This window comes from Micromys minutus (genome assembly GCF_963924665.1).
Source record: "Micromys minutus genome assembly, chromosome: 24".
NCBI lineage: Eukaryota > Metazoa > Chordata > Mammalia > Rodentia > Muridae > Micromys > Micromys minutus.
Window position 1 is genome coordinate 20,179,832 of NC_137959.1, and position 27,089 is coordinate 20,206,920.

At 40.2% G+C, this 27,089-nt stretch overlaps 1 pseudogene across 1 annotated transcript; it reads right to left on the reverse strand.

Annotated features, from left to right (window-relative positions):
• Window positions 1-23,391: 23,391 nt before the first annotated feature.
• LOC308435928 (large ribosomal subunit protein uL3-like) lies at window positions 23,392-24,453 on the reverse strand (annotated as a pseudogene). Its single transcript has one exon. The product of its transcript is annotated as a large ribosomal subunit protein uL3-like (transcript).
• Between the last annotated feature and the right edge of the window lie 2,636 nt (window positions 24,454-27,089).

Sequence of the window (27,089 nt, forward strand, 5' to 3'; positions counted from 1 at the left end):
TGGAGCATCCATTCCAGGTATTTCTATCATGGAGTACTGGCCCCAGAAGAGTCACAAACAATATTGCTGTCTGATTTTGGACTAGAACATCCACAATCATGAGCCAACTCAAGCCCCTGTTAACATGCAAGTTGCCCATGTCAAGTGTTAAATTATGGTGATACAAGGCTGATTAAAACTGTGATGCCCAGGCTGTGATTTTGGGTGCACTGAAAATCCTTCATTCAACTTAGATGTTCTTGTTTCTCAGATAAGGAAGAAGAAGGGTATAGGTATAGTATGTAACCAGAATGCCACCAAGCTTAGCGTCAAGGCATAGCTGTTTACAAAATGACTCATCTTCAGTATGCTTCCATTGTTTATATGCTGCTTAGGGAGTGTGTGTTTTGCAAAAGTGTAAGTATAGCCGTCCATCCCAGTTTTTGCATATTCTCTCAAGGTAATTATTAATGGTGGTCTTTGGATTCTCATGATCATATGTTAGATGATAAGCTGTACAATCAATTCACTAATAACCCACACTTACACTTAAATTTATGTTTTTCTCTCAAATTATTTCTATTTTTAAATTATTTACAAATTTGCCTATGGCCTAACCTCTCTCCAACTCTCTCCCTCCCTCCCTCTCTCTTTTTCTCTTTCTCTCTTTCTCTCTCTCTCTCCTCTTTTCTCTACAGTTTGTTGTGCTTTATCAAGAAGTTTCATTTAACTATGGGATGTGATGTTATAACTTGATGGAGTTTGTGTCCAAGACATTGAACACAATTCAGCAACTTGTTTTGTTCAGGATGAACACATGGTACAACCACAATCTTGTCTGATACTGACAACAAGTTCAAACCTGTTCCTGGTCAAAGTTCCATGACACTTAGAACCATAAAGCATCTCATCTTGTTGAAATCACATTGGGCTACCTATAAGATACTATTTGCAAGACAATACAACCATAAAAAGTTAGTGCCTATTAATGGTTTTAAGGTATAAGTCTTTTGGATTGAATAACTAGGAAAAAGGAAAGATAAAAGCTATGACAATTTTTTTTTACATAGGAAATTTTTGCAAGCAGAATTTAGCTCATATATGGCAATATTTTCTTAGTAAATATACAGATAAATGCTTATTGGTTTTTTATAAATATCTTTGTTTTGAAAAAAATGTACTCTTTCCTTGCTCCATCCTTTAAACGTGTAGTATTCGTGTGTTATGTGAAGAAAGAGCTTGTGCATATGTCATAATTAAAACACTCACATGAACTCCAAATGAGCTTCAAGGGGCACCTCTGTTCCTACTGCAGAGCACTGGGAACTCAGATTTAAGCACTTTTATTTTTGTTCTCTTGAGACCCAGTGCTGTTCACACTTTTGCATTTCCTTGTAGCCAGAATTTGATTTACAATGTTATTTCAGTTTCAAGATAGTTAATTGCTTTTGTACCACATTTTATGAACACATTTTTTTTTTCAGTTGTCATTGGAGGCCAAACCATAAGCAATGTGTTTAGCCTTCTGCTCACCCAATCATATTCAGACTAAAAAAAATAGACTTTCATCTAAAGAAATTCCCTGTGGAGTAGGAAACACAGCTGTTTTGTCCAACTAGGCAGCCCACAGAGAGAGACTATTTTCCTTCAGGGGAAAGGACACTCAGGTTTTGAGAATCTAGGTACTGTACCATTGGGGAAAGAACTGAAAAGAAAATAGACCATCTTTCCCAATTCTATTGTGCAGAGTATGAAAAAAAAAAACCCTTTGTTCACACCCAGTCCTCCTCCTTCTTGCTCAATCTTTAGTCTTTTAAAATTCTACCCTTAACTAAATGGGTAAGCTGCAAAAAAGATTAAACTTAAAAATATACCAGGAATACAGAATGAAGAGGGGGTGATTGATCTTTGAGTAGGTATCCAACAGTGCAGTGAAATTCTCAAGCAGGCTCCCTTTTATTTCAAAATGGGTTTGATTCAGAGGGATTTTATAGCTGCTAAATCATGCAGTTGGCAGAGACTGTGTGTGCTTCTCACAGTTACTTTCAAAGATGTCAAATTTGGCAAAGGCAGTAGAAATACTGGGATTTACTGAGCTTTCTTCCCTCCACCCCCCTCTTGTAGGAAATGCTTTAAATTCGGGCATGCTTAGAAGCAATAGCATACTACAGAAGTGTACAGAATTGCAGGTTTCACAGAAAGAGCGTGGTGCTCTCAGGCAGCAGGACTACACACTTTGGCAAAAGCCTGGCATTCAGTGCTTGACACTGGAGAAAGCTCCCTTTGGATTTCTGGTGGAGCTGGGTTCAGCATCAGAGTCTTTGGGGCTACAAAGCTGCTCTTCTTAGTCAGGACAGCTGCTGAAGCGTATCCTTAGCTCCTCCAGAAGGAAGCAGGTCTGAAGCAACACCTTTGGGTTGACTGAATACAGACTTGCAGCCGCATAGCTTTATAGGCCAGTTACCACGAATATGTTGGGATTTTACATGCCTGGCTGTCACTAACACCTCCCCAGGTGACTTAAAAGTCATTTCCAAGCCCTGGTTATACTATATATAAACAGAGATAATGGATAATTCATCAGGATGCCAAAGCACTAAATGTGGCAGGCTTAGGATAGAGACATGGTGAGTGATCAGTTAAATTCATTGTAATTATTGGCTCTGTGAAGTTCAATAAATGTTATCTATATATAATAAATCTAGGAGAAGGAATTATTTTTCATAAAACTCACATTTTTTTCATAGTACAGCAGGTTTAACCACCATCACTATATTTTTGATATCATGTTTCACTGTTTTGTGTGGGAGAAAGTAGTCTTCACCCTCTGTAGATTATTAGGTACTACCCTTCCTTTAACCATAATCAGGTTGCTATCTCTTCTCTGTACATATAAATTAATTGTTCTATTTATTTTGCCTTAGATTCCAGCACAGTTCCTTTGATGGAATAAAACACACTACATAGAAGCAGGCACACATGTAACTGAAGGGCGCACTGAACTGGCTCAGGTAATCTGCCAGGAAATTGCTCTCTCACCCACAGCAAACCACTTTCAAATCTATCCCATAATCCTTGGACATCTGTAGCTCAAACAAGCCTTGGTTATAAGGCAGGAAATCACCCGTAGTGGCACAATTCTAATCGTATTTATTTATGACATCAAGATCTCTTTAAATGTAGATTGTCAAAAATGTACCTAGCCATGTGCTAGTTACTGTGACAAATTTTTTTTTAATATTTGATTTTTACAGTGATCCTGAGTTATAAGCCACGTGTATCACTATTTCCTGGTGATCAGATATTGTTATGTTAAAGGAAAATAAACTGCCTTAGACTATTGCCTATTTACATTTTCCCATTCATGTAGAAACAATGTTTATTTTGATCTCAACTCCTTGTATGGTTCCCAGCAACAGTATACTCTCTATGTATTCCAATTTAATGTACATAAATGTACTAATAAATAAATAAAGATTCTGAAGTACTGTAAAGTCTTCCTTGTCTCTGTCTCTTTTAAAGTGTATTCCCAAGTATATATACATACAACACACATATTACATACATATATATGTATACAATATACATACATAAATACACACATGTTTATCTTTAGAAATATTTGAAACTGTGATTAGGCCTTTATTCTAGTATCAAAGGCAACCTATCCTAACAAACAAGACTATTGAAATGTTAAACTAAATGTTTCAACTCTGCCTGCTGGAACAGATATAGATTGAGTCTTATAGACTATAGGCAAAGGTGGTGGACCACCATCACATTACTTTTTCTTCAGAGAATCCGAGGATATAATTAAAAGTGTAAATTTGTGTGTTCTCTATCTTCACATTAGGAAAAATGAGATGTTATGTTTTCACTACAGTCAAAGTGCTTGTCTGGCCTCTTCCACCTCCAAAATCGCTGCCTCCCTCACACAGACTAGCAGCTATTTCTTGAATCTCAGTGTCCACTGTCTTCTGTTTGGAGAGTCTTCCAGCTCTCCACATGTCCTGTTTCTTCTGGCCCGTCATTGTCAGCTCATACATTATACCCCAAGAAAGAGCCTCCCCAGCCATTGCTTCGACTTTTCTCTGCTCCTAGACTAGACTGAATGTCTTATTACTTTTGGTTGATGGACAAATTCATCTTTATTTATGACTATGTTCCCTCCAAATGTCTGAAGTTAGCATTGTGTAGGTTAGGATTTTTTTCTCTGTATTTAAAACTGATGAAAATCTAAAATCTTTGTATCTTCAATGAATGTGTATGATGCATGTTGTTGCCTAAAGAATATGATACTGGATGCCATAAGGTGCTCTGAAATATAAAAATTTTATGATTTTGCAGATCTGATAGCTCTTGGAATAAGTGTGGTATGGCTCATGGCACCCAAGGACTAGCACTGAGACACAGGAAGCTGTGCTAGGACAGAGAGAATTGGCAGCACAGAAAACCCTGCCTTGGCATGGAGAATATTTAGACCACATAGCCTTCCAGGTAAAGCTTTAGAAGAAAGCATTGGAGGTTGGGAGTAAAAGATACAACAGTCTCTGAAAGATGAGGAGAAATTGGGATAATTACAAAAGTTTATCACTACTAGGAAGATATTGACTGGGAGGGATCTATTTTCAGGTTCAATAGGCCACTATCTGGAAATCTGAATGAAGACACATATCATAATGTTGTTTGGGGATCTGTAGAAATATTCAGGTTAGGGATCATACGAAGACAGTACATAGCCCGTCAAGAAAGTACAGGTGGAGCCACAGGCACACCATGCAACTTTGTTTTTTTTTAATTTAAATTCTCCTCTCATATATTACATTTCAACCCCAGTTACCTCTCCCTCCTCTCCTCTCACTCTTAACCCTACCTCTCTTCTCTCTGAGATACACTCCTCCTCTTTTTTCCTTCAGAAAATGTCAGGCCTCCTAGGGACATCAACCAAATGTGACATCAAAAGCTGTAATAAACCTTATTCAAGAAAGGATAAAATAAGAATATAGAGCAGTATAGATATCTATCATCATGTATGTTTTATATGTATAATTTTATGCAATAGCATTCATGCTAGAGGGGAGTATTCCTGTATTACAATTGACTAAATGAGACTCAAAGAGCAAATGAACTTTGCCATGGTCACCTTTACTTGTACAGACAGGAGTCTCATCTAAGTATGCTGCATTCTCTAGGCCTATAGCAATAGTTGCTTTACTTTTGTACAGTCTTGAAAGTTGGAATTTTAGAAGTGTTAAGATTGGCCACCAGAGCCTGGTGGGGTGCCTCATACCTTTGTAAGTCCCGAATTTGAAACCAGCCTGGTCTACAGTTCAGAGCAAGCTTCAGGATAATCAGGACTATACAAAGAAATGCTGTCTTGAAAGAAAAGGAATAGCTACTAGGTTCTTAGACTGAAGGCTATTTTTTAGTGTCAATACTTTTAAAACAATTAGAATATTATTTGACACAACTTCAGCCTTTTCCACAACTGAAGGCTCTTCACAGTTGAACTTCATTCAGTCTCAAAACTTTGTTTCAGAGCATTCAGCCCTCCATATCTTTGGGTTCCATATCAGTATATTCAACCAACAGTGGATTGGAAATATTAAAAAATGAATCTGAATGAATCATACTTTTCCTTCAGTCACTTAATTTTCCCTGAATACAATGTAATGGTTAATGCTATAGTTATGAGATGTTGTGCATAATCTACCAATGACCCAAAGGCCTGAGAATCTATGTGTGGGTTATATGCAAATATGGCACCACTTATAATAAAAGGGTCTCAAGCATCAATGAATTGTGATATCTCTAGGGATCCTGGACCCATAGAAACAAAAAAAAATAATGATGATATTTATCCCCCCCCACTACTCTCTAGAAGACACACAGTTTATTTTGAGCTTTATTTTGTGCTGGGTAGTGTTTTGCCAAGTTGACCCAAATTAGAGTCTATTGGAAAGAGGAAACATCATCTGAAAAAAAAAAGCCCACATAGATTGGCATGTAGGTAAGCTTGTGGGGCATTTTCATGATTAGAATAGATGTAGGTGGTATAAGAAAACAGGTTTAACACACCATGGGGAGAAAGCTAGTAATCACCATTCCTATGTAACTTCTGCTTCAGGTCCTACCTCTGGGTTCCTGTCTTGAGTTCCTATCTTGACTACCCTGATCTATGAAGTATGACTTGAGAAATATAGGATGAAGTAAATCATTTGTTCTTCTAGTTTCTTTAGTCATGTTATTTCATTACAACAAAAGAAAACATAAGATAGGACTGTATCAGTTACTTCTCTCTTTGCTGCAATAAAATGCCAGACAAAAGCAACCTAAGAAAAGTAAGGGTCAACTTTGACTCACAGGTTTGGGTACATTCCATTGTGACCATTATGATGTGGCACTTGGGCTGGAGAGATGGCTCAGTGGTTAAGAGCACTGACTACTCTTCCAGAGGTCCTGAGTTCAATTCCCAGCAACCACATGGTGGCTCACAACCATCTGTAATGGGATCAGATGCTCTCTTCTGGTCTGTCTGAAACAGCTATGGTGTACTCATATACAATAAATACATCTTAAAGAAAGATGTGGCACTTAAGGCAGCACTAGTAGTGGTGGTAGGGACACTAACCCATCCTCAAAATGTTTGACCCAAAATTTGTCCGGTCTAAAAGAAATGCAGGGACAAAGATAGAGCAGAGGCTGAAGAGTCAAGAACCAATCTCTGACATTATTAATTATATTCTGTTACTCTTGTAGATAGGAGCCTAGCATAATTGTCCTCGAAGAGGCTCTACCCAGCAGCTGACTGAAGCAGATGCAGATACCCACAGCTAAACACTGGGCAGAGTCCAGGATCCTCTTGGAAGAGCTGGGCAAGGATTGCAGGCCCTGAATGGGATAGGAACTCACAGGAAGACTCACAGATTTAACTAACTTGGAACCCTGGGAGCTCACAGAACCAGAGCCACCAACCAAAGAGAATACACCAGCTGGACTAAAGCCCCTTGCACATGTGTAGCAGACGTGCAGCCCAGTCTCTATATGGTTCTCCCAACAACTGGATTAGGGGCTCTTCCCTAAAGCTGTAGTCTGACTGTGGTGTCCATTTCCCAACAGGGCTGCCGTGTGGCCTCAGTGATTAAGATATACAGAGAACTGATGCAGCAGGGTTGGGATTGGGTGGGGGACAGATACCTGGGGGGAGGACCACCCTCTCAGAGGAGAAGGGCAGGGGGTGGGACTCTGGGACTGAGGGACCGGAAAGAGGTCAGTATTTGAGATGTAAATAAATACAATAATAATTAATTAATTTTGAGATGTATGCATTTACACGAATCATCTTTTCCCATTTGCTCCAGTGAGGGATATGCTATTCAATTCTATTTTCTTCACTGTGAAGAGAACCCGGAACTATGGAAAGACTGGCATTGACTCTAAGATGGTTCTCGTACAGGAAAAGGCTATTTCCCTCTGTGTGTCTAGTTTCCTTTTCCTCTATCACATGTGAGTGCGTTTGTCAGTTTACTACCAGCTTGACTAGCACAGGGAATAGTCCTCCAACTTGGCTTAGCAAGGCTATAAACAGACACTGAAAATAGTTAGAAAATACAGTGTTTAGGCGTTTCATCCGGTGGTAACATCTGAATGCGTACCTAAAACAAACTAGGCACTGTATGGGCCGATTTGAATGTATTATATCTAATTCTCCCAACAACAACGTCTGCCTATTTCTCCATCCGTGAACTGTGATTTCAAGTTCAGATCTTACCATGGTCACCTGGTCAGGGGTCTAGCTGGGATTCAATAGGGAGCTTGCCTGTTTGTTCCCCAACTTATGCCTCTTTTACAAAGATTGAGTTTGCAGAAATCTCTACAAAGATGTGTGCTGTCCAGTGAGCCATGTGACAGGGAGGGGACCTCATGCTATCTCTTAGAACGGTGTATTCCTAAGCACCGGGAAGGGAGAGAGAATTTGAGTATCAGGAGCTCCAGCTGGGAGTGTGGCCAAGCAGATGAGCTGAAGCCTCAGGGAGGCTGCAGGATAATCTAGATGTTTTTTCATACTTCAACAAGAAAGGAAGCACAGTTTTATGCCTATTTCCCCACCCCCAGATACCATCGACACATGCAAGAAGACTGTTGTTGGGTCAAAGATTCTTCTCTGGGATCATCAGGCATCTGTTTCTCAGAACTGCCTAGAGGTTTAAGCCCGTTTTCCCTTCTGCTACTAAAGTCTACGAGATGAGTTTGAAGTTGCATCCAGCAGGTACCTCATTCCAAATGGAGCACCAAGCATATTTTCTTTCTTGTTGTCTCCTCATGCAGGCAGTCTCCTTCTGTTGTTAGCTTAAGGGGCTATCTTCCTTTAGTCACAGCACTAGGAACGCTTTTTTGTAGCTTTATCATGGAGTCCTATTGCTCCCCGATTTCTCTCCAATCCACGCAAGTCTGCCCAATAAAACTACAGGCATACAAACCCATCCTGCCATCCTGAAACAGTATGTTAAGGCATAGGAGACAATGTGGTGACCAGAATGTCTTGTCAGCCTGAGGCATGGTGGTTCTGTGATGAGGCTTAATTTATGTAGGAACGAAAACAAGCTGCTAATCACTTGACTAAGGCTCTATGGGCAGACAGGGCTGGAAAATGTCTTGCCATGGAATTGTGTCCTGTGTGTTACGGGACACTCAGCTACATTCCTGGCCTCTCACTAGCCCCAGTAAAATGTCTCCTGGAAGACAATGACTTGCCCTCAGTTAGCACTCACATTTCTGCCGTCTATCTCTCTGACTCTCTCCCCGTGCATGTAATGTTCAGAATGGATAGGTTGTTTTACTGCATTATTAGTCATAGGAATGGTATTTAGGCAGTTTTGTGCATTAAACTTTGAAAAAAAAATTGTTTGTATACTTCTAACGATCACTTTAAAGATAAAACTTAGGGTTGTATAAACTCTGAAATCTGTGCAATTACTTGAAACCATCTGGAGTTAAACCAACCCACAGTCCTGACACACCTGCCCTGGAACATGCAGATGGAAAGCCAGAGGAAGGGGGAGAGGGGAACCCGTCCAACTTCAGGAAAAATGAAAGCCCATGAATAAATTGCTTTTAGCTCCTGAACAATTCTGCCTTCTGGATTTCCATTCAAGGCAGCAATAAATGCTTCTTTCAATTGCTCTCCACTTCGCATAATGGCACAGGGTCAGAACAATAGCAAGGAGGTCTTGTGTGTAGAGAGGCAGTTTACAGATTAGATGCACTGATGCCAAATACAAAGGGTCCAGTTTCCCTTGAGGACTGGCACTAGTCTTTCCTTTCTCGGTAGGATTACAATGCCCCACCAACCAACCCCCCTCTCTTACACATACCTCACATATGTATAGCTAAGCACACACACACACAGACACACAGACACACACACACACACACACACACACAAGCACCTCTCACAAATACAGCTCTCTCTCTCTTACACACAAATCCACATACACCAAACACACAAACATACAAGCTGACATACACACCACACAGCACATGTGTAGCAATACATACATATACAATCACACACAAACCATATATAGACCCTCCTTACACACATCCTATACAATATACACACATAGATATACACACCACACACCACATAATACACACACTAACACACTCCACATAACACATCCCTTATCTACAAACACGTGTATACACAATACACACAAAACACACACACAATACCTCACACACAGAGACATCTACAGAGACACATAGAGATATACAATTATGCCCATAACACATACATACACCACACATACATGTGTACATCGCCCTGCACTGTCTATTTCAGACTCTCCAGAGGAATGTTCAGCTCATCATGCATTCTAACCCTCTGAACTCCCACTATCCTCAGGGCTTGACCATGGGAAGAGATCTAGATTAGAGCGGCTCACTTGCCATTTTAACAGACAGAAGCATGATTTAATAGGTCCTTGAAGACTTAATTTTTTCTCACTAAGGAGTCAATATCTTTCTCCTTGAGGTGATGTATACTGAACTATAATTCTGTTGTGTACTTTTCCATTTTATGAATGTGAATTAGATGACTGTGTACTCAGATTTCTATCTCCAGAGTCTGGGAAAGGCCATGCAATGTGGTTGGGGGACTTCGCTGCTCAATGTAAAGAGAGAGAACACTAGCTCCTAACTAAATCCATGTTTGTTTCCTCTCAGTCTTCCTTTCTTTGTTTCCTTGAGCATCACACTCTCTGAAATTCTCATACACGTCTTCCTTAGAGATCAGGTTTGCTTATTCTATATCACCTTTCTGAATGGTTTGATCTAGTCCTTGAGTTAAAGATAGAGGCTGTTGATTTTCTAATCTCCTATGACTTTCCCACTTCACTACTCCCTTGCCAAGATTCAGCTACTCTCGCCTTCATACCTCCATACTTCACTATTTGTCGGCTTAGATTTTTTTAAAACCTATTTTTAATAAGGGTTCATAAATGCTTTGATCCAGCCCACCATCCAAAGGTAGTGGAGGAAAGATGTAACTAGGACAAAGAGATGTGGACCTGTCTAGAAGTAGTTCTTTGAGGCAATTCCAATCTCCATTTGTCAGGATACCAGCAGTCCAGTTCAGTAGTCTCAGGATACCAAACAGGAATCAGCAGTGGTGGCATGATCCAGCAGAAACAGCCAGGCCTCCACCCAATCAGCACAAGTCAGTGGGAGGGGCCAAGAAGTTCTCTGCCATGTCTCTCTCAAAGAATCAAAGATCACTGAAGATGGGAGACAAATGAAGCTTTGCAAAGCTACCTATGCAAACACGCCGTCACTATCTGTTGAGTCCGATTTATGCTTTCTCTAAACATCATGTGTCCTTCCATGGGTCTTGCTTTAGCAAAACACCCCACTAGTCTGTATCACATGACATATCTAGAATCTTCCACTTCAACTATTAGTCCCTTAATATTTTGACTCTTAATGAATGGCCCCATCAATGTCCCAGACACTCTATCCCCACAAACATGCATTTAGCATTGATTCTTCTTTCGGCTTTGCTTATGTCCTAAGCCCTTCCCTCTCTGTACTCTTTTTTCCATTGCATTTTTATTAGATACTTTCTATGTTTACATTTGAAATCTTATCCCCTTTCCCCACCCCACCACCATACCCCTCTCCCCACTTGTCCTCAGGAAGGTGCACTCGCTCCTAATCACCCTCTCCACCCCAGTGCCTTGGCATTCCCCTACATTGGAAAAATGTGCCCTGCCTGGACCAAAGGCGTCTTCTCACATTGAGGCCACCCTGTCTGTATTCTTATCATTACCATTCTAGTAACTGTTCTTGGTACCTTTCCTTAGATTCTTATCATTTTCTCTGATTCCAAATATCCTGAAAAATTCAACCTTCTTCTTATAGCCAGAAAACTTAACTCAAACCCTAATGTAACCTTCTCACCAAAGGGGGGAAAAAAACAAAACAAAAAAGAAGAAAGAAAAAAAAACTGGTTTTGTTTGTTTGATTTGTTTTCTGCTTTTGGTTTTAATGGAATGAAGGCTAACACCCTTATCCTGGATGGGCTTGGGTCCACTGTGCTTTTATAGCCCCACATACCACAGTGTGTTCTGCTTATTGTTGCTGTCTTGGAAGTTGCCCCATAATTCTGTCAGCCTCCAGACTTTTATTATGTCTGATTCTGTGGGTCAGAAATTCAGATAACAGCAAAGGATTTTTTTTTCTTGATTCACATTATCTGGGGATTTAGCAGAGACTCGATGGCTAGAGGTGGCTAGAAGACTCATTTCCTACCAATGATGGTATGACTCACAAGCTATGACTGTCATCCAGGCTGCCTGAATTACACTGGGTTGCTTTATAGCATGGTGGCATTGTAGAATTGAACTTTTTAATAATATTTATGACTCAATGCTCTGGACATGGGCATCCCATTGAACGGGATGGAAGCTGTGTGGTCTTTTATGCGTTACATGGATCAATTTAGCAGTTCTCTGTATATCAGAGTAGTTCATAACCTGTAATATAGGGAGAACTTATCTAGCTTTTTGTCTCTGGTTCCTGGCTCAGAGCTTTAAAAATTCTTACAGTTTTCTGAGTGATCAGAGTGTCTATTGTTATTCATAATAAGCTCTCAAAAATGTGACTTTATGTTAAAGAGTAAAGGATTAGTTCACTGTGAGGTAGCTTTTGGATGGAGACTTATTGTCAGCAAAGGTAGTAATATGATCAGGGAAGTAAAGCTTTTAGCCCCACCCCTGAGCTCTGGAGAGAGAAGAAAGGCTTGAAGAATCAAGTTTAATAATGTAGCCAATGATTTCCTAATCATACCTATGCCATGAGATTTTGAAACAAAAAATAAAAGTGCTAAATCACAAGGTTTAAAGCGCTTCCTGATTGGTGGACAGCATGCAGAGTTCCCAGAGAGCTCCTGCTCTGGCACCCTTCAGTCTTTGTTTATTCACTGGTTTACTTGCCTATTCATAATTTAAATATTTATAATTTAATGATAGCAGCAGGTGTAGTGATTTCCTAAATTCTACAATTTGTTCTAGCAAATTATCAAATCCAAAGATGTCTCCATTTTACTGGATGGTAGGATGTCTGTGTGGTACTAGAGAGCTGCTGCTGGAAATCACAAACCAACCCAGATTCAAGAATGCAGACATTTTTGAGAGGAGGATTACCAGTGCTCCAGGGTCATGTTTTTAAAGTCAGGATTCTTTATCTGAGTACTTTATAAAGTATACACTCATTATGTATGCTTATTAACTTGCATGGTCTTACACAAACCCATACCTTAACTTATTGCATTTCTTTTTCTATAGTGTATTTTCCAAAATTTCTTAGAATAATAGCTTGTTCAAATATAATGTATCTTGGTCATATTCATCATCTTTGCCCTTGCTCCAACTTTCTTCCACCAACATATTTCCCACCTTACTCTTAACTTCATGTATTAAAAAAAAAATAATCCACTAATTCCAATCAACAATACCCACATGCACATGTGTTGTTTTTTTCATCCACAAAAGCATAGGAAACCCTAGTAGTTGCCTCTTATTGTGTTTTTCATTCTTACCTACTTAATGGTCAGTGGGGAACATTTTATTTTTATATTTTCCATTGACACATAGTTATCACGTGGCACATCTCATTCCTTTTGTGTCTTCTTTAATTCTAGGAACCCTTACCTAACAAGTGCCCCTACATCTCACAGATGAGCCAAATAGAATCCAAAGACTTTAAGTCAGTTCCTTATAGTCATATAGCTGGAATAGAAGGTGCAAACCAGAACTTAAACATCTCTAATTCCAGAGCTCCTCTAGCAGCTTCAATTCCTTTTAGAAAGCCCACAATGCCACCTCTGTATCCCCGTAAAACAGGGTTGCAGGTCGCTGGTGTTTTCATTCAGTCACACTAAGAAGGGAATGATCCCGAAGAAGCAAGGGCTCTTTTGCCTCTCCATCTCCTTCCTCTCCTTCCTCTCCCCTGCTAGTCTGAATAACTCTTATGGAAGAATAGGAGGAAGGATTGTAAGCTCTGAAGGGGATAGGAACTCCACAGGAAGACCAACAGAGTCAACTAACCTGGACCCTTGGGGACTCTCAGAGACTGAACCACCAATCAAAGAACATACACAGCTGGACCTAGTCTACCCTGCACGTATGTAGCAGGAATGCAGCTTGGTCTTCATGTGAGGACCTAACAACTGGAACAGAGGCTATCCCAAAAACTATTGTCTATATGTGGGACATGTTCTTCAAGGTGATCTGCCTCGTCTGGACTCAGTGGGAGAGGGAGTGTCTTGCTTCACAGAGATACGAAGTGCTAGGGTGGGGTGGTACCCAGGTCAGCCCTACACTTTCAGTGTAGAAGGAAAGGCTTAGGGGAAGGATTGTGGTAGGAGTGTGACCAAAAGGTGGGCAGCAAGTGGAATGTAAAGTGGAAGAATTTCAGTTTTTCCCCAAATACAAAGCCCATGAGCCGCTATGGAGTGTGGAAACTTTAACAGGACCTATGCTGTCCTCTTTCCCTCCACAGCTTGCTTAAAACAAGGTAAGGGAAGTTCATGGACAGTGTCTTTTTTCATCACTGTCAAAAACAAACAAACAAATAAACAAAAAAACAAAACATCCCCAAACACACAAACAACCCCCCTCACTGTACCTCTCTCAATAGCATTGACTTCAGACTTTGATGCTATAGGATTTTGGGCATAGAAGTGGGGCTGGCAGTGCGGGTGATGGGTCCAGGTTGAGGAGGGATGTCATTGTGTTTTTCTATCATGAAACCCACTGAATATTATCCTGTCTCTTGTCAGAAAGAGCAGGTAGCCTCAGCCAAGGTAACTATATTAAATGTAATTATGGAGTCAGGAGCTGAGCCACTCAGGCACAAAAACTTTTAAAAATATATAAGCAAATATGCATTTGTATATATTTTATATAAGCTAAGCTAATGCTTCCTTTCTCAAAGAATATTGTCACCTAAGCTCAGATTGCTCTATTATAATCAATGGAAGAGAGCAGATTTCTATCCAGGGCTTATAGGTTTCAATTACTTCAGGGGACAATCTGGTGAGTGAAGATAGAAAATTTGCCTCTAAGTAGCATTTGCTAAGAATTTCAGGCCTTATGGAGAATGGCACAAAGGATCCTTACCAATATATTTTCCCTTCTCAAAATATGGGATACCCATAAAAGGAGTGTGTTTGTGTGTGTGTGTGTGTGTGTGTGTGTGTTTTCAGTGATTAAATGGTAAATGTACAGGAATTATATTGTTAATCACCTTCAATTGTAGCCAGAGAGCATTTTATATGAATATTTAAAAGAGCACAAAGTATTATTTACTCTCTTGTACCTACTCATTCTATAGATCCCAAACTTTTAGATCATTTTTTTTTTTTTTGTAGAAGACTTGGTAATGTTAAAAACAAAATGATAACAACAATGAGAAACCTCAACTTCCTAGTTACAGTATCGATAAAACTGCTATTATAAAGAATTAACTTGATAATAAACCACATGTCGGAGATGGATAGAGAGGAATCTTCTGGAAGGAAACAGATAGCTCTGTAGTTAGTGAAGAACTTGGACCTAGTTAAATGTACACAGAGGAATATAGGTGACTATCAACACTGAGAGGTATGTGTACAGAGGCAGTGTGTGTGGCTTAAAAGTGAACTATCATTAAAGGCAGAAGATCCTGGTTCTGAGTTTGCTTTTGAGGACTAGTAATAAAATGAATGCAGAAAAGTAGAAAAGAATTGAATTCCAATAGAACTGGTACAGGAATTGGGGTGGCTGCCTGTTCAGCTACTACCAATGATTGTTGGGACAATAAATTTTAGAAGCTGTTTGTAGGCATGACTACAAGAAGACACATGGCCTCTTATGTCTGGTGTAATATGAAGAAGCTGAGAAAAAGATAGTTACTAACAAATGAATAAAGAAGATGGAGAAAACTAAATGAATAAATAAAAAGGCAAGATGGGGCTGGTTAGATCCAGCTCTTTGCAAAGTTCTATCAAAGTTGAGAGATAATCAGATCAGTTGGGTTGTTAGGAATGATGTCATTTGTTAGATTAAGAACCAGACCAGTCTAAGTGTGAAAGCCTTACTTATTAAATCCCACAGACACAGTACAATAAAGGACAGGATCTCTGAGAAGTAGGGCTTAGCTGTAGTCATCGAAGAGTGAAATCATGTAGGGATTAGATAGAGAAGATAGAATTTGGGTCAGGTTTGTATGGGTCTAGGTCCATGGGAGTTGTTATCACATCTGAAACAAAAGCTAAATGGGGGTTTTCCTGATCCCATCAAACCTATGAACAGCACCTTAGATCAGCGATTATTAATGGAACTAACAGTTATGCATCTTTAAAAAGAAGAATAGATGCCACCATTAGAGAATTCCATTGTTTATCAAACCTTTAAGGTGTGGACTTTTTACACAAGCAAATTTCAAAACTCAGGATTTCTGTTTTTAGTTTATAGTCCAATAAAACTGTATATATTTCTGGCATATGGCATGATGTATGTGCATATTGTAAAAGGCTAACTCAAACTAAATAGCAATTAGTACACAGGCACACACACACACACACACACACACACACACACACACACCTCACTTATCATTTAGTTGTTGTGAGGGCCTTAAAATATTCTTTTTAGTTTTATATTTAATAGATATTTTCTATAGTTACTGATCTCTTCAATTTACTCCCCTTACCTAAAATTTTATAATCTTTTATTTATTCTTTATTTTTTTCTTTGGAAAAAAATATGTTTCTAAGTTAAGTCACTATCTTCAGCATAGATTGTTCATCATCATCATCATCATCATCATTATTTTGCATGTTTTTGATTGTAGAGATTCGAAATCAGAACTCATACCGAGCATGAAGATATGTATTTAGATGCGCTGGTCAGGTTGGTGAGAGTAAAAACAGTCAATACTTACTGAGCATTTACTGAAATGTAACTTTTAGGTGACAGAACCAATATTCGGAAACACCATTGAGTTCCTTAGTTTCCAAGCATTGAGATACACATCCATCAAAGAGTACAGCCAAAGTCTGAACCACAAGCCCCTTTCTTAATTTCTTATCGAACTGAAGACAGATGGTCAGCGTAGACCTGCATAGCCACTAGTTTCTAGACCAACATACACTAAGATTGACAGCACTATAGTTTTTCTTAGCTGGCATCTATAGCATCCTCCTCAGTATGGTCTTTATCTCCCTCTCTTTATTCTGTTTCAGCTTATGCCCTATGTAACTTATGCTGGTTTTGAATTTGTGTATGAAGTTCAGGCTCTTGATTCTTCTTCCTGAGCCTCCTAAGTGTCAGGACTATAGGCAGGTGCTACAGTTGTATTTCTATTTCATGGTTTGGTTATTTAACTGCTCCGTAGAGACTGCACATTATTTGGAATCCTTGAGGTCCTGTGGCTATTTTATATTGCTGTAGTTAGATTTAGTTGATTGCCAGTGAATGAATACAGTTTGTTTTCAGTATATGGTTGGAAATAGGACTTAAGAGCTTGAAAGACAAGACTGAAACTCAAGCTAGACTAGGCCCAGAAAAATAGAGTGGGAAGACTAGACCCAGCTAGATCAGACCTTAAGGCCAGCATTAGCATTCAGTGTCCAGAAGCGTGAAAGAGTCCTGAATTTTTCTACTTTGAATCTAACAAGTTCATCTGCCACAGGATCATGGATATTTCAGAAAGCTTCGACAAAGGATGCTTGTTCCCCAAACTAAAATAGTACCAAGAAGCCCATGTTTATTTATGCCGCTTGTCTCTTTACCCAGAACAGCCCAGATGGACATCTGTGCACCGAGTGCCAGTGTGTCACAGGAAGGGGACTCTGTGCTGTTGGATTTCTCATTTTGATAGTGAATGGAAGGAAACATGTTCTTGGTCAGGAATGAGGGCAAAGGTGTGAGAGTCATAGCACCTAATCCTTAAAGGTTGGTTTCTACAAACATGTCCCTAAAAAACTATGTAGATAAAGGTCAGAGTATTGAAATCTTAATGCACCTTGCAAAAATATGCAGGAACACAAGAACCATGGCTTAATTAGTAAGGACACAAAAAATAGGGACAAATTTGTATTACAAATAGTAATACCCTGTAAAGAAGAAAAGTATGACTTTGGCAAATGGTTTTTACTGCTAAGCATCGACCCTCACAAAGAACTTCTTGGTGATCTCAGCTTTCATTTCACAAATCTTTACTGACATCTGTGTTCTGAGCTCTTTTCTCTTTATTGAGGATTCCAAGGTGATTGTCAGATTTCTGTCCATCCATCTTTCAGAGAGAGAAGTGACATGCCTAAAACTTCCCAGGGTCCCCACATTTGTAAAGATCACAGCCGAACTTGCAATTTCTGACTCTCAGTGAGGCCTTTCCTACATTCCAAGGCCTCCCTTCATATAATCTTCCTTTGGTGCCTGTCAGCATCACAACCACACATGGTGCTACATGGATTCATCAAGTTGGCCACGATGTACTTATTCAGAATACAGAGGTTTCTGGAAAACCCTGAGCCTTTAGTTCTTTCGGTATAGTTTGTAATAGTAATGTGTCTGAGTCCATCTTTCAGACAGAAGATGCTAGACTTAGAGAATGCTCTGTGGTTCTCTGGGGTTCTCTGGGGTCATCAGGTATGTAGTTGCTAGCTATTTTCTTGGCAGGCTTGAACAACATGACACTCAAGCCGGTGTTTCTAACAAACACACCAAGGATTTCATTTGTGACTTAGGAGATATTATAGCTTCACGTAGCCTTTTGTTGTTGTTCTTTCCATTTGTATCACACAACATGCATGGGCCTACAAACCTTTTGTTCTTAAAGACCTTTAGCTTGATTGTCAGCTCTGAAGTTTCTTTCCTGCTCTTTCCAGGGGACAGCCCAAGCAGCACACAGCAGGTGGGGGCTGGGAAGGAGAACTGGGAGGGAAGGGTCCCTAATTAAGCAAATGAGTAATACAGAAAGTGTGCAGGGGCTGCACTGCCTACATGGTCCTTCTGGCCAATGCAAATGTGACCTTCCAGAGGCTAGAGCACTGAGCTGTTAGAGGTTTAGCTGTCACAGCTGAAATCACTCAGGGACCTGGGGAGGACTGCAGGGGGACCCTTGTTCTCTGGGCAGGAACTGCAGGCCTGGTCTTCAAAGGCCCACTGCTGTTTTGTGTGTTCAGAGGCAATTTGGAAAACATTGTCATGTCAACTTTATTTCCTAGCTCTCTAGGGAGACTCAGTGGTTGCCCATAAATAATCCCGCAGGAGGCTCAATGTAACTGTGAGGCTTTTTGTATACCAGACTTAACTTTAAAATGTGTAGGAATCAGACTTTTAAGGGAACTTTATTATATAAAGCTTATTGCTAATTTTTCTACCTATAAAGATATCAATGCATATTCATTGCAGGAAAACTTGACAGCGTAAGCAATCATAAAGCCAATGAAAGTTATCTGTAACTAGCTCAGGCCTTACCTTATAGTCACTTCACAATTTAAAGCCACATTCTCAAGGATGTCCAGGTCTGCCTCTGTTTGCTAGAATGTGCTTTTAAGGGGGTTATTCACTTGAAACATTAGTTATTTTGTGAGACACCAGTATCCTAAAAGTCACTGTTGCTTGTACCTTGAGTTTATAAGGTCAAATTTTGTGACAACAAATGCTATGAACACTTGAGCTTCTGAGTGCACAGGTCAGGACTTTAGCATTTTACTCTTTACTGGATTTACTGACCAAGTCATTTGGAGGACATACTATGTAATTCATCACCCTTAGCTGTAAAATTTACCCTCCATAAGATGTTGCTTGCTGGGTGTGCCGTCTACCTCCGGACCCTCCAAATGCTCAAAGAGGGACTCCTTGAAACGGTGATGAAGAAGGAGTGGGAATATCAAAGAAAATTCTGTTGGAGGCTTTAGTCATCCTCCTTCCCCAGGGGACATTTTGTAATTGACATTTTTAATTTTCACAGTGGGAGCTTGAATGGGCCTCCCTATCCAGTGGATAAAAGCCAGCTGTGTTCCTAGACACCCTCCAACATACAGGGCATCTTGCCACGGTGAAGCATTATCCAGCTGCCAGTTTCCAAAATGCCAGAGGCGCCGGGGCTGAGATACCCTGATTTGGCATACAGGTGGGCATGTGTCGTTGGCCTCTTGAGAAGAATAGGAAAGTGGCAGAGACTCACGATGTGCTAAGTGAATACCTACAGGTCACACATGGAGGGTTCTTATGTGCAGATAAAGTGACAGAGAACAATCTCTTTTATTAAGGGGGGAAAATCCCTGCTTTCTTTTCTTGGCACAGATGGTCTTAGGCTCATGAATCTGCCATTCTCTCAGTAATCACAGGAAGAAAAGGGATGATTTAAAGCAGTTATAAGGTTTATCTTGCAGAAGGGAAGTGTGGGTGTCTGAAGAAGGATAGTAAACATAAATTCTGTTTTACATCTGAGTAGTGAAGCCATTGAGTGTATAACACGGACTTCCACCTGAACTGTGGCTAAGAGGGAGGTGTGAGACACTGCCGAAGGCTCTAAATGATTGACGAGGGTTTCTGTTAAAGAAACACAAAGGCCGCTGCAGAGCCAGGACTTTTCTGATATGCCATAATAGGATTTTTACTGTTTCTCTCACAGTCAAATAAAGTTCAGTAGTAGAGACAGATTGTTCTCCTCTATTAATGCTTTCTAGTCTGCCTGTCAGAATCCTTTATTCCAAGAGACAGATTTATATTTCACAAGGAAATAATTTCTAAAGCTTTCACATTAATAGGTTTTCATCGAGCGCAAAACCAGATTAAATACTTTCACCCATAGATTGGGAGATTAGCTGAAATGAGCTCAATGTGTGAAATATTGCAGTGATAATTTAAAGAAGAGACAGTATTTTAATGCTGTGAAAAATTACTGGTTTTCTTACTTAAATTTCTACTTACATTTTGCTTTGGTATTTTTTTCTAGCCTCAGTAATACCTGGTAGAAAAAAAAAATCCCAAACTATTTGACTTCCAAAGCATTTAAATGTTGATGCAATGAACGTTATCAGCATCCGCACACACAGGAACACCCCTGTTTCCACCCTTGGAACCCACATCAAGTCATTTCTACAGGCAAAAACTCATAAACTGGAAAAATTTTACTATTTGATTCAAACAACTCATTTCTCCCCCCCTTCCTTATTAATTAACTTTTCTATCACAAGTCTTTTATGCAGCCGATCACATGACTGTAGCTGCGTGCTAGTATTGGGCACTGTCCAATGTGCTGAATGGTAGAATTAACTGCTCACAGGAAGAATTTGTGTGCAGAGAATTGTGTGGGACCTGTTAGGAAAATGACCATATCAGAAATTAGGGCTGATTTTTATTCACTGTCATAGTTCATATGTCTGTGATATTAGCTGATCTTTTTGTGATATTAACTGATCTTTTTTTTTAACTGATCTTTTAAAGTTTATCATGAAATTCGTTTCCAGTTTAATGTCAAATTTCTCACTCAAAATGGTTTCCTTTGATAAGCATTGAACTCAGTTCAACTAATAATCACGTATGAAGGCCAGTGTCATCAATTATGTGTATGTGTATATATACATTGTAGTAAATATTGTAGTGAATTCTATGTATTTGCACAACACATATTAATAGAATAATGTACTTGAATAAAGCAGCTACATTGAACTAAACACATATTAGCTGAAAAATTGAGGTACAGCAACACATGAGTCACACCATCAAAGAATTAACAACAGGAAAGGCAAAAATAAACTCAACTGTTAATCGAAAGGATACCTGTTTTCCCAGTGTGATAAAATAGGAGAAAACTCCATGCCAAACTTACCAGTGAACACACATGCTCATGCAAATGTAAAGAGGCTGGTCTATGTAAATATGTGGAATATCTGGGTAGAAAAACCTCACACCCCGCCAACATACCAGTTTCTGCTCGTCTATTTGTTTTATACAGGAGAGGCTAATTCGTGGAGACTATCTACGGGGAGAAGGAGGGCAGAGAGTGAGCTGTGGATTTTTTTCTTCAAGCTTGCTTTTCCTTTGCTTTGAAGCTTTGGGTAGGCACAGGGTGGTGCTCTATACACATTGCCACCAAGTTTTAGCAAACAATTCCTTATTCTTTCAGACTTGGGTGTGAAAATAGTGTCAAGTCATACATCTCCCACAAAGTCTGTGCCTAGTCTTTCCTTATGTTTTAAAATAGTCCCTTTATTATCCTAAATTATTCTAATATAAAACTTAACATGTTTTTAGTTGTGAACCTATTTGATACTGATCCCATATTTTAAGCAACTCTTGCCGAATATGTGCTGCATATTTGACAAGTATTATGCAAAATTTCTTTTATAATTTTAATGACAAGAAATAATATCTTTACTAGAGCTAATGGGACTTTAAAAATATTTTATTTATCTAATTAATTAATTAATTAATTTGTGTGAATGTTTTGCTTGCATGAATGTATGCACACTGTTTGCATGCCTGATGTCCAAACATACCAGAAGGGGGCAGCTCTCCCAGAAATGAAATTACATATGGCTGTAAGCCACCATGTGGGTGCTACCAACTGAATCTAGGTCCTCTGCAATAGCATCCAGTGCTCTTAACTTAGGAGCTATCTTTTCTGCCCCAGTGTACTAGTTTTTAATGATTTACTTTTGGAGGGGAAATGCATAAGATATACTTGACATCTTAAGTGTGGAGTGGTTTACAGATTTCATTTCAAATGACAATTCAACCTGTATGTAAGTCTATTAAGTTGTATAGGTTTGGGATTTTTTCTTAATTTTGGTATGTGATTGATGTTTTTTATTTATCAGCAAGATTTTTAAGTTCATTAACAATAGAACAAAAATACTATTATTTTTATTTGTGTGTGTGTGTGTGTGTGTGTGTGTGTGTCTGTGCATGAGAGAGAGGGGTGGGGAGAGAGAGAGAGAGAGAGAGAGAGAGAGAGAGAGAGAGAGAGATGTAAAGGTACCCAGAGGCAAGAAGAAGGTGTTGGATCTTTTAGAGCTGGGATTAAAGGCATGTGGCACCATGCCTAGCCTTGAGCTCTACTCTAATTAATTACTCAATGAGTTGTTATCTTGCCATGGAAGCTTTGTTTTAGTCTTTGGTATTGCCAACTTCAGGCTTCAGTCTTCAGAGAGAGTATTAGAAAGCTATTTCTAAGGTATAATGTCCAGGAAATAAGTTGGGAGATTATAGGATTATAGGGACACATGCATGATATGTGGCAGTGCTTAAGGACACTGAGTTAGAATGGGAATTCTTGGGTAAGTTTCCCCTGACCTCCCCATGTCAGCTTTCTGTTAGGTAAACAAACAACATTTATAACAGGGCTATAGGATAGCAAAGCCGTAAAACCTCAATTACTAGGTGCAGGTAAATTGCCTGTATTAGAACATTGTCTAGGTCTAGTAAATGATCAGTTAATGTTAGCCTTATTATTATTATTGAATTATTACTTGATGGTTTTCTTCCCAATTACCAAAATTAAGCAGAAGCTATGTTAAATTTCTTTTAAAGCTCACCCAAGACCATGAAAAAATACCACATCTTTCAAAGTGCAGGTAGAAAATATAAAATATGGGTTTAAGATTTTAAACTTAAAAAAAAATGCATCAATGGAGATGCTGGTTACTATTCCCTCCCCCTGTCTTTTGTTATTGGAAACACTTTATTGGTGAGACCCCACCAGCTGCACAAAGTACTCCTAACATCAATCACTTTTCTCCTTGGTAATATGACCTTTCTTGAGTGGTCCCATGGTTGGGAAATGGCCATGGTCAAACTTGGAGGTGGTGTCGTTGAACTTCAGGTCAATATTCTCCAGGGCCCGCCATTTGGTCTAGAACGGCAAAGACTTTTGAAGAGTAAGCACTTGCTTCTTGGTTCCCACCACACATCCTTTGAGCATGATGAAGTCATTGGTCACCTCACCATGATGTGCAAAGCCACCCAGTGCGTTGATGCTCTTGTCAAACAGGTCATAGTCAGTAGATGCATTGTTCTTGATGAGTTTACCATCCTTGATGAGATAGCCTTGACCAATCTTGTAAATCTTGTTAATCTCTGTTCGGTGATGGTAGCCTTTCTGCCCAGCTCGAGCCACAGAGAAGGCTACATGGGCAGGATGCCAGGCTCCAATTCAGGCAACTTTGCGCAGACGTCGATGGGTCTGTCGAGGCAGTTTCTTTGTATGCCAATGACTGGTCACCCCTTTGTACCTTTTGCCTTTTGTCACTCCGATGACGTCCATCATCTCATCCTGCCCGAACACCTGGTTCATGGAACCTGCTGCTCCAGCCTCTCTCAGGCCCAGTCCAGGTTCTCAGCCACAGTGCCCCCCATTCAGCTGGATCTCCATCAAATGCGCCTTCTTCTGGCGCAGAAGAAGCAGACACATCTGAGTGTGGGCAGTTATGCAGAAGACCTGGCAGTACTTCTTCATGCTGTTGAAGTCCTTTTCCAGCTGCTTCTTGCCTGTGTCATCCTGCCATTTCTTACAGTTTTTGGTGAAAAGCTTCTTCTTAGATTTGTGCCAGTTCTTACAGAAATGCCTTTTACACTCAATGCTGATATTCTCATCAAATACAGTCTTGAAGGTACGGAGGCTTCGTGGGGTTTCTACATATCCCACAATGCCCACAACCACCATGGGTGGAATTTCCACAACGGTCACAGCCTCCACGACATCTTTCTTGTTCACCTTAGATCCTGGCCGGTCAACTTCCCGGACGATGTGGGTCATGCCAACCTTGAACCCTAGAAAGGCGGTGAAGCGAAGGACAGGCTTGGAAGGGTCAACCTTAGGGTAGCTCTTCACTTTCCCGCGATATCGGCTGCTGCGTTTCTGAGGCAAGAAGTCCAAGGACCCAGGCCTAGGAGCTGAGAATTTCCTGTGAGACATCTCACTGCCACACGCCGCTAACAGAGTAGTTTTCCCATCTTAATAAAATGAAATCTTTCATCATTTATTGGCTTTGTGGTCTCTGACAAACCATCTTAACTCCCAGCATATAAGTTAGCTTATCCGTGGAAGAAGATAACTAGGAATCAGTACATTTTGCTCTTGAAATAAGATAATCATTTTTGCTTGCCTATAAGACACAAAGTCAACTGCAGTTACCAGACACCTACAGGATTTTTACGAGAAGAGACAGGATTATGCCAAAAGGCAAACTTAAACATTGTAGGAAGCTCAGCAGCCAGAAGAGCTTTAGGAATAGCAAGTGCAGAAGTTAGGAATCTAAGCCCTTCTCTCTCTTTCTCTGTTTGTCTTAATTATGTATCTCAGGTTGAAGTAGAACTTATATTCCTCCTGTCCCAACTCTGGAGTGCCAGGATTATAGACAAGTATGAGCCACCATGTTGGGCCAGCCCTTTAAGCTGCCCCATCAGGTGTCTTGGTGCAGGTTGTCCCTGAGTCATTCTGTAGGAGCCGTGGGTGTAACATGGCAGGAGAACACTTGGATTGCCTCCATGTGTGAGGTATTGGGTTTAATTCATAGCACTGAAAACAAAAAGGAATAATTATACCACAGGAAGAAAATCTGATCTAGTTGCAAACCTTAGAATTTAGTTAAATTCCTTATTTTAATCCCCAAAGTTGGAGAAGCATGAACATAAAGATTAGGATTATACCTGACGTGTTATGAAACTTCCTTGCAATCAGGTTACCTTTATGTTTTCCACCAGCTTTGGCTTATTTTCAAAACAGATTCTGTGACTTTGCTCTTATGAAACTGCAGATATTCTTGTCATAGGATCCTTCACCAGTGATGTGCACCCAGATATTCTGATGACATATTCCTTGGCTACTGAAGATGCAACTAAAATGGCCACAGTGGCTGCAATTCAAAACACACATGGAGCACTATCACATTCACAATAAGACGCTAACCAGATGGCAATCAGGACAATGTATATGCAGAAAGGAAAGATGCAGTCAATGAATAAGAACAAATGAACTCTGTGTGTGGTACGGTCATCTTGAGGGGGAAAAATTCCATTATCTAAAATTACTGGTATTTGAGAGTGTTGTGGAGCTTGCTTTTTACCTCCACTTAAGGAGAGCTTTGCAAAATGACCTTACAGTTATATCACCAGAATACAGATTGTGGTGTATTTGTGTTTGCCCTCTGCATTTCCCAAGAGTCAAAGCAAGCATGGATTGAATAACGAGACACCGCTTTCTGTAGAGCAGTGGTTTTTTAAAGTGTAGTATGTCATTAACCCACTCTCTTCAACGGGAGTTCAGGTTAGTGTGTTAATGGAAGGAGTTATTAACCAGCTGACCGTGACTGTTTGACTCTACTCAGACAGAAACCTTGGTAGGCAAGACGAATCTCTTCCAGAGCCTAAGACTGAGAGGTTGGGCTCACAAACCAAGAGGTTTACACCTGCACCCTGAGAGGAAAGGGTTTGCTCGTTTAGGCGTTAGAAGCCAGAGACTACTGGTGTTGGGCTCTAAGGTGGAAAGCTTATTGCTCTGGAGGTGATCTACCAGTGTCCACAGCAACTGGAAACTTCTGTAGTTTTCAGCTTTGGCAGCGGTGGTAGCAGATAGCCAGAGGCAGCAGTAGCGAGTAATGCTGTGTGGGTGATGCTGTGTGGGTGATGCTGTGTGGGTGGTATCATCTAATGCTGGAGTTCTGGGTGGTGCCATCCATTGCTAGTCTTGGGTGGTGCTGGGCTTCTCAAACTCTGTGGATTCAAGTGTTGCAGATCGAGGGTTACAGCGTCATACTTTCAGCTCTTGACAGAAGCAAGTGGTACAGCTCTCAGCCTGGGGAGTTGACATCCCCAGCTACTCTTGGCAGAGGCTGGCCTTACAGCTCTTAGGAGACCAGGATATCTGAGGTACTTTGACTGTTCTCTGGAATTTCTTAGTTCCCAGGGTCCACAGTTTCTCTTATTCAGCTCTTCACATCTGTCATCACCTCTGCTCTCCATTGGCCCAGCCCTACTCTTGCTCTGAGACTCTTCGGGAACCCTCTTGTTGCTACTGCCAACTTCCCCTCTGCTACCGTTACCAGCTCAGTTTGATCAACTAATAAAGATCTAAAACTGCTCTTTTTTTTTTTTTTTTTAAAAAAAAAAAACATCTGGCAGAAGCGTTTATTTGGACTAATGTAGTAGCAGCAGAGACCACGAAGGAGGCTGTCTTCTGATGCCTTAAATGTGCCAGATGGCCTATTCATAGACACAAAGGCAGTGTGATAAGGGTGTTTGCTTTAATAATGGCATGGTCTCAATCACCCGCATCAATCATGGAGGTCCCTACCCACAAATGCAGGACTGTTTTGCATCACTGGTGGGTCTTCTGGGCGGCCACCAGGGGCAAATTCTCCTCCTCGATCCGCCCAAAGGAAAATGACTGCAAAGTTATCTTTAGATAGATTAGTGTGATTGTTCCTACTGAAAGAACAAAGGTGAGGCTGAGAGATTTATGAGTTAATATATTTGTGATTTTTTTTTAACCTTTCAAAGAACTAGCAGGCAGAGGATATAGACAACACCCCCTTAGCCCCACAAAGTTGTACC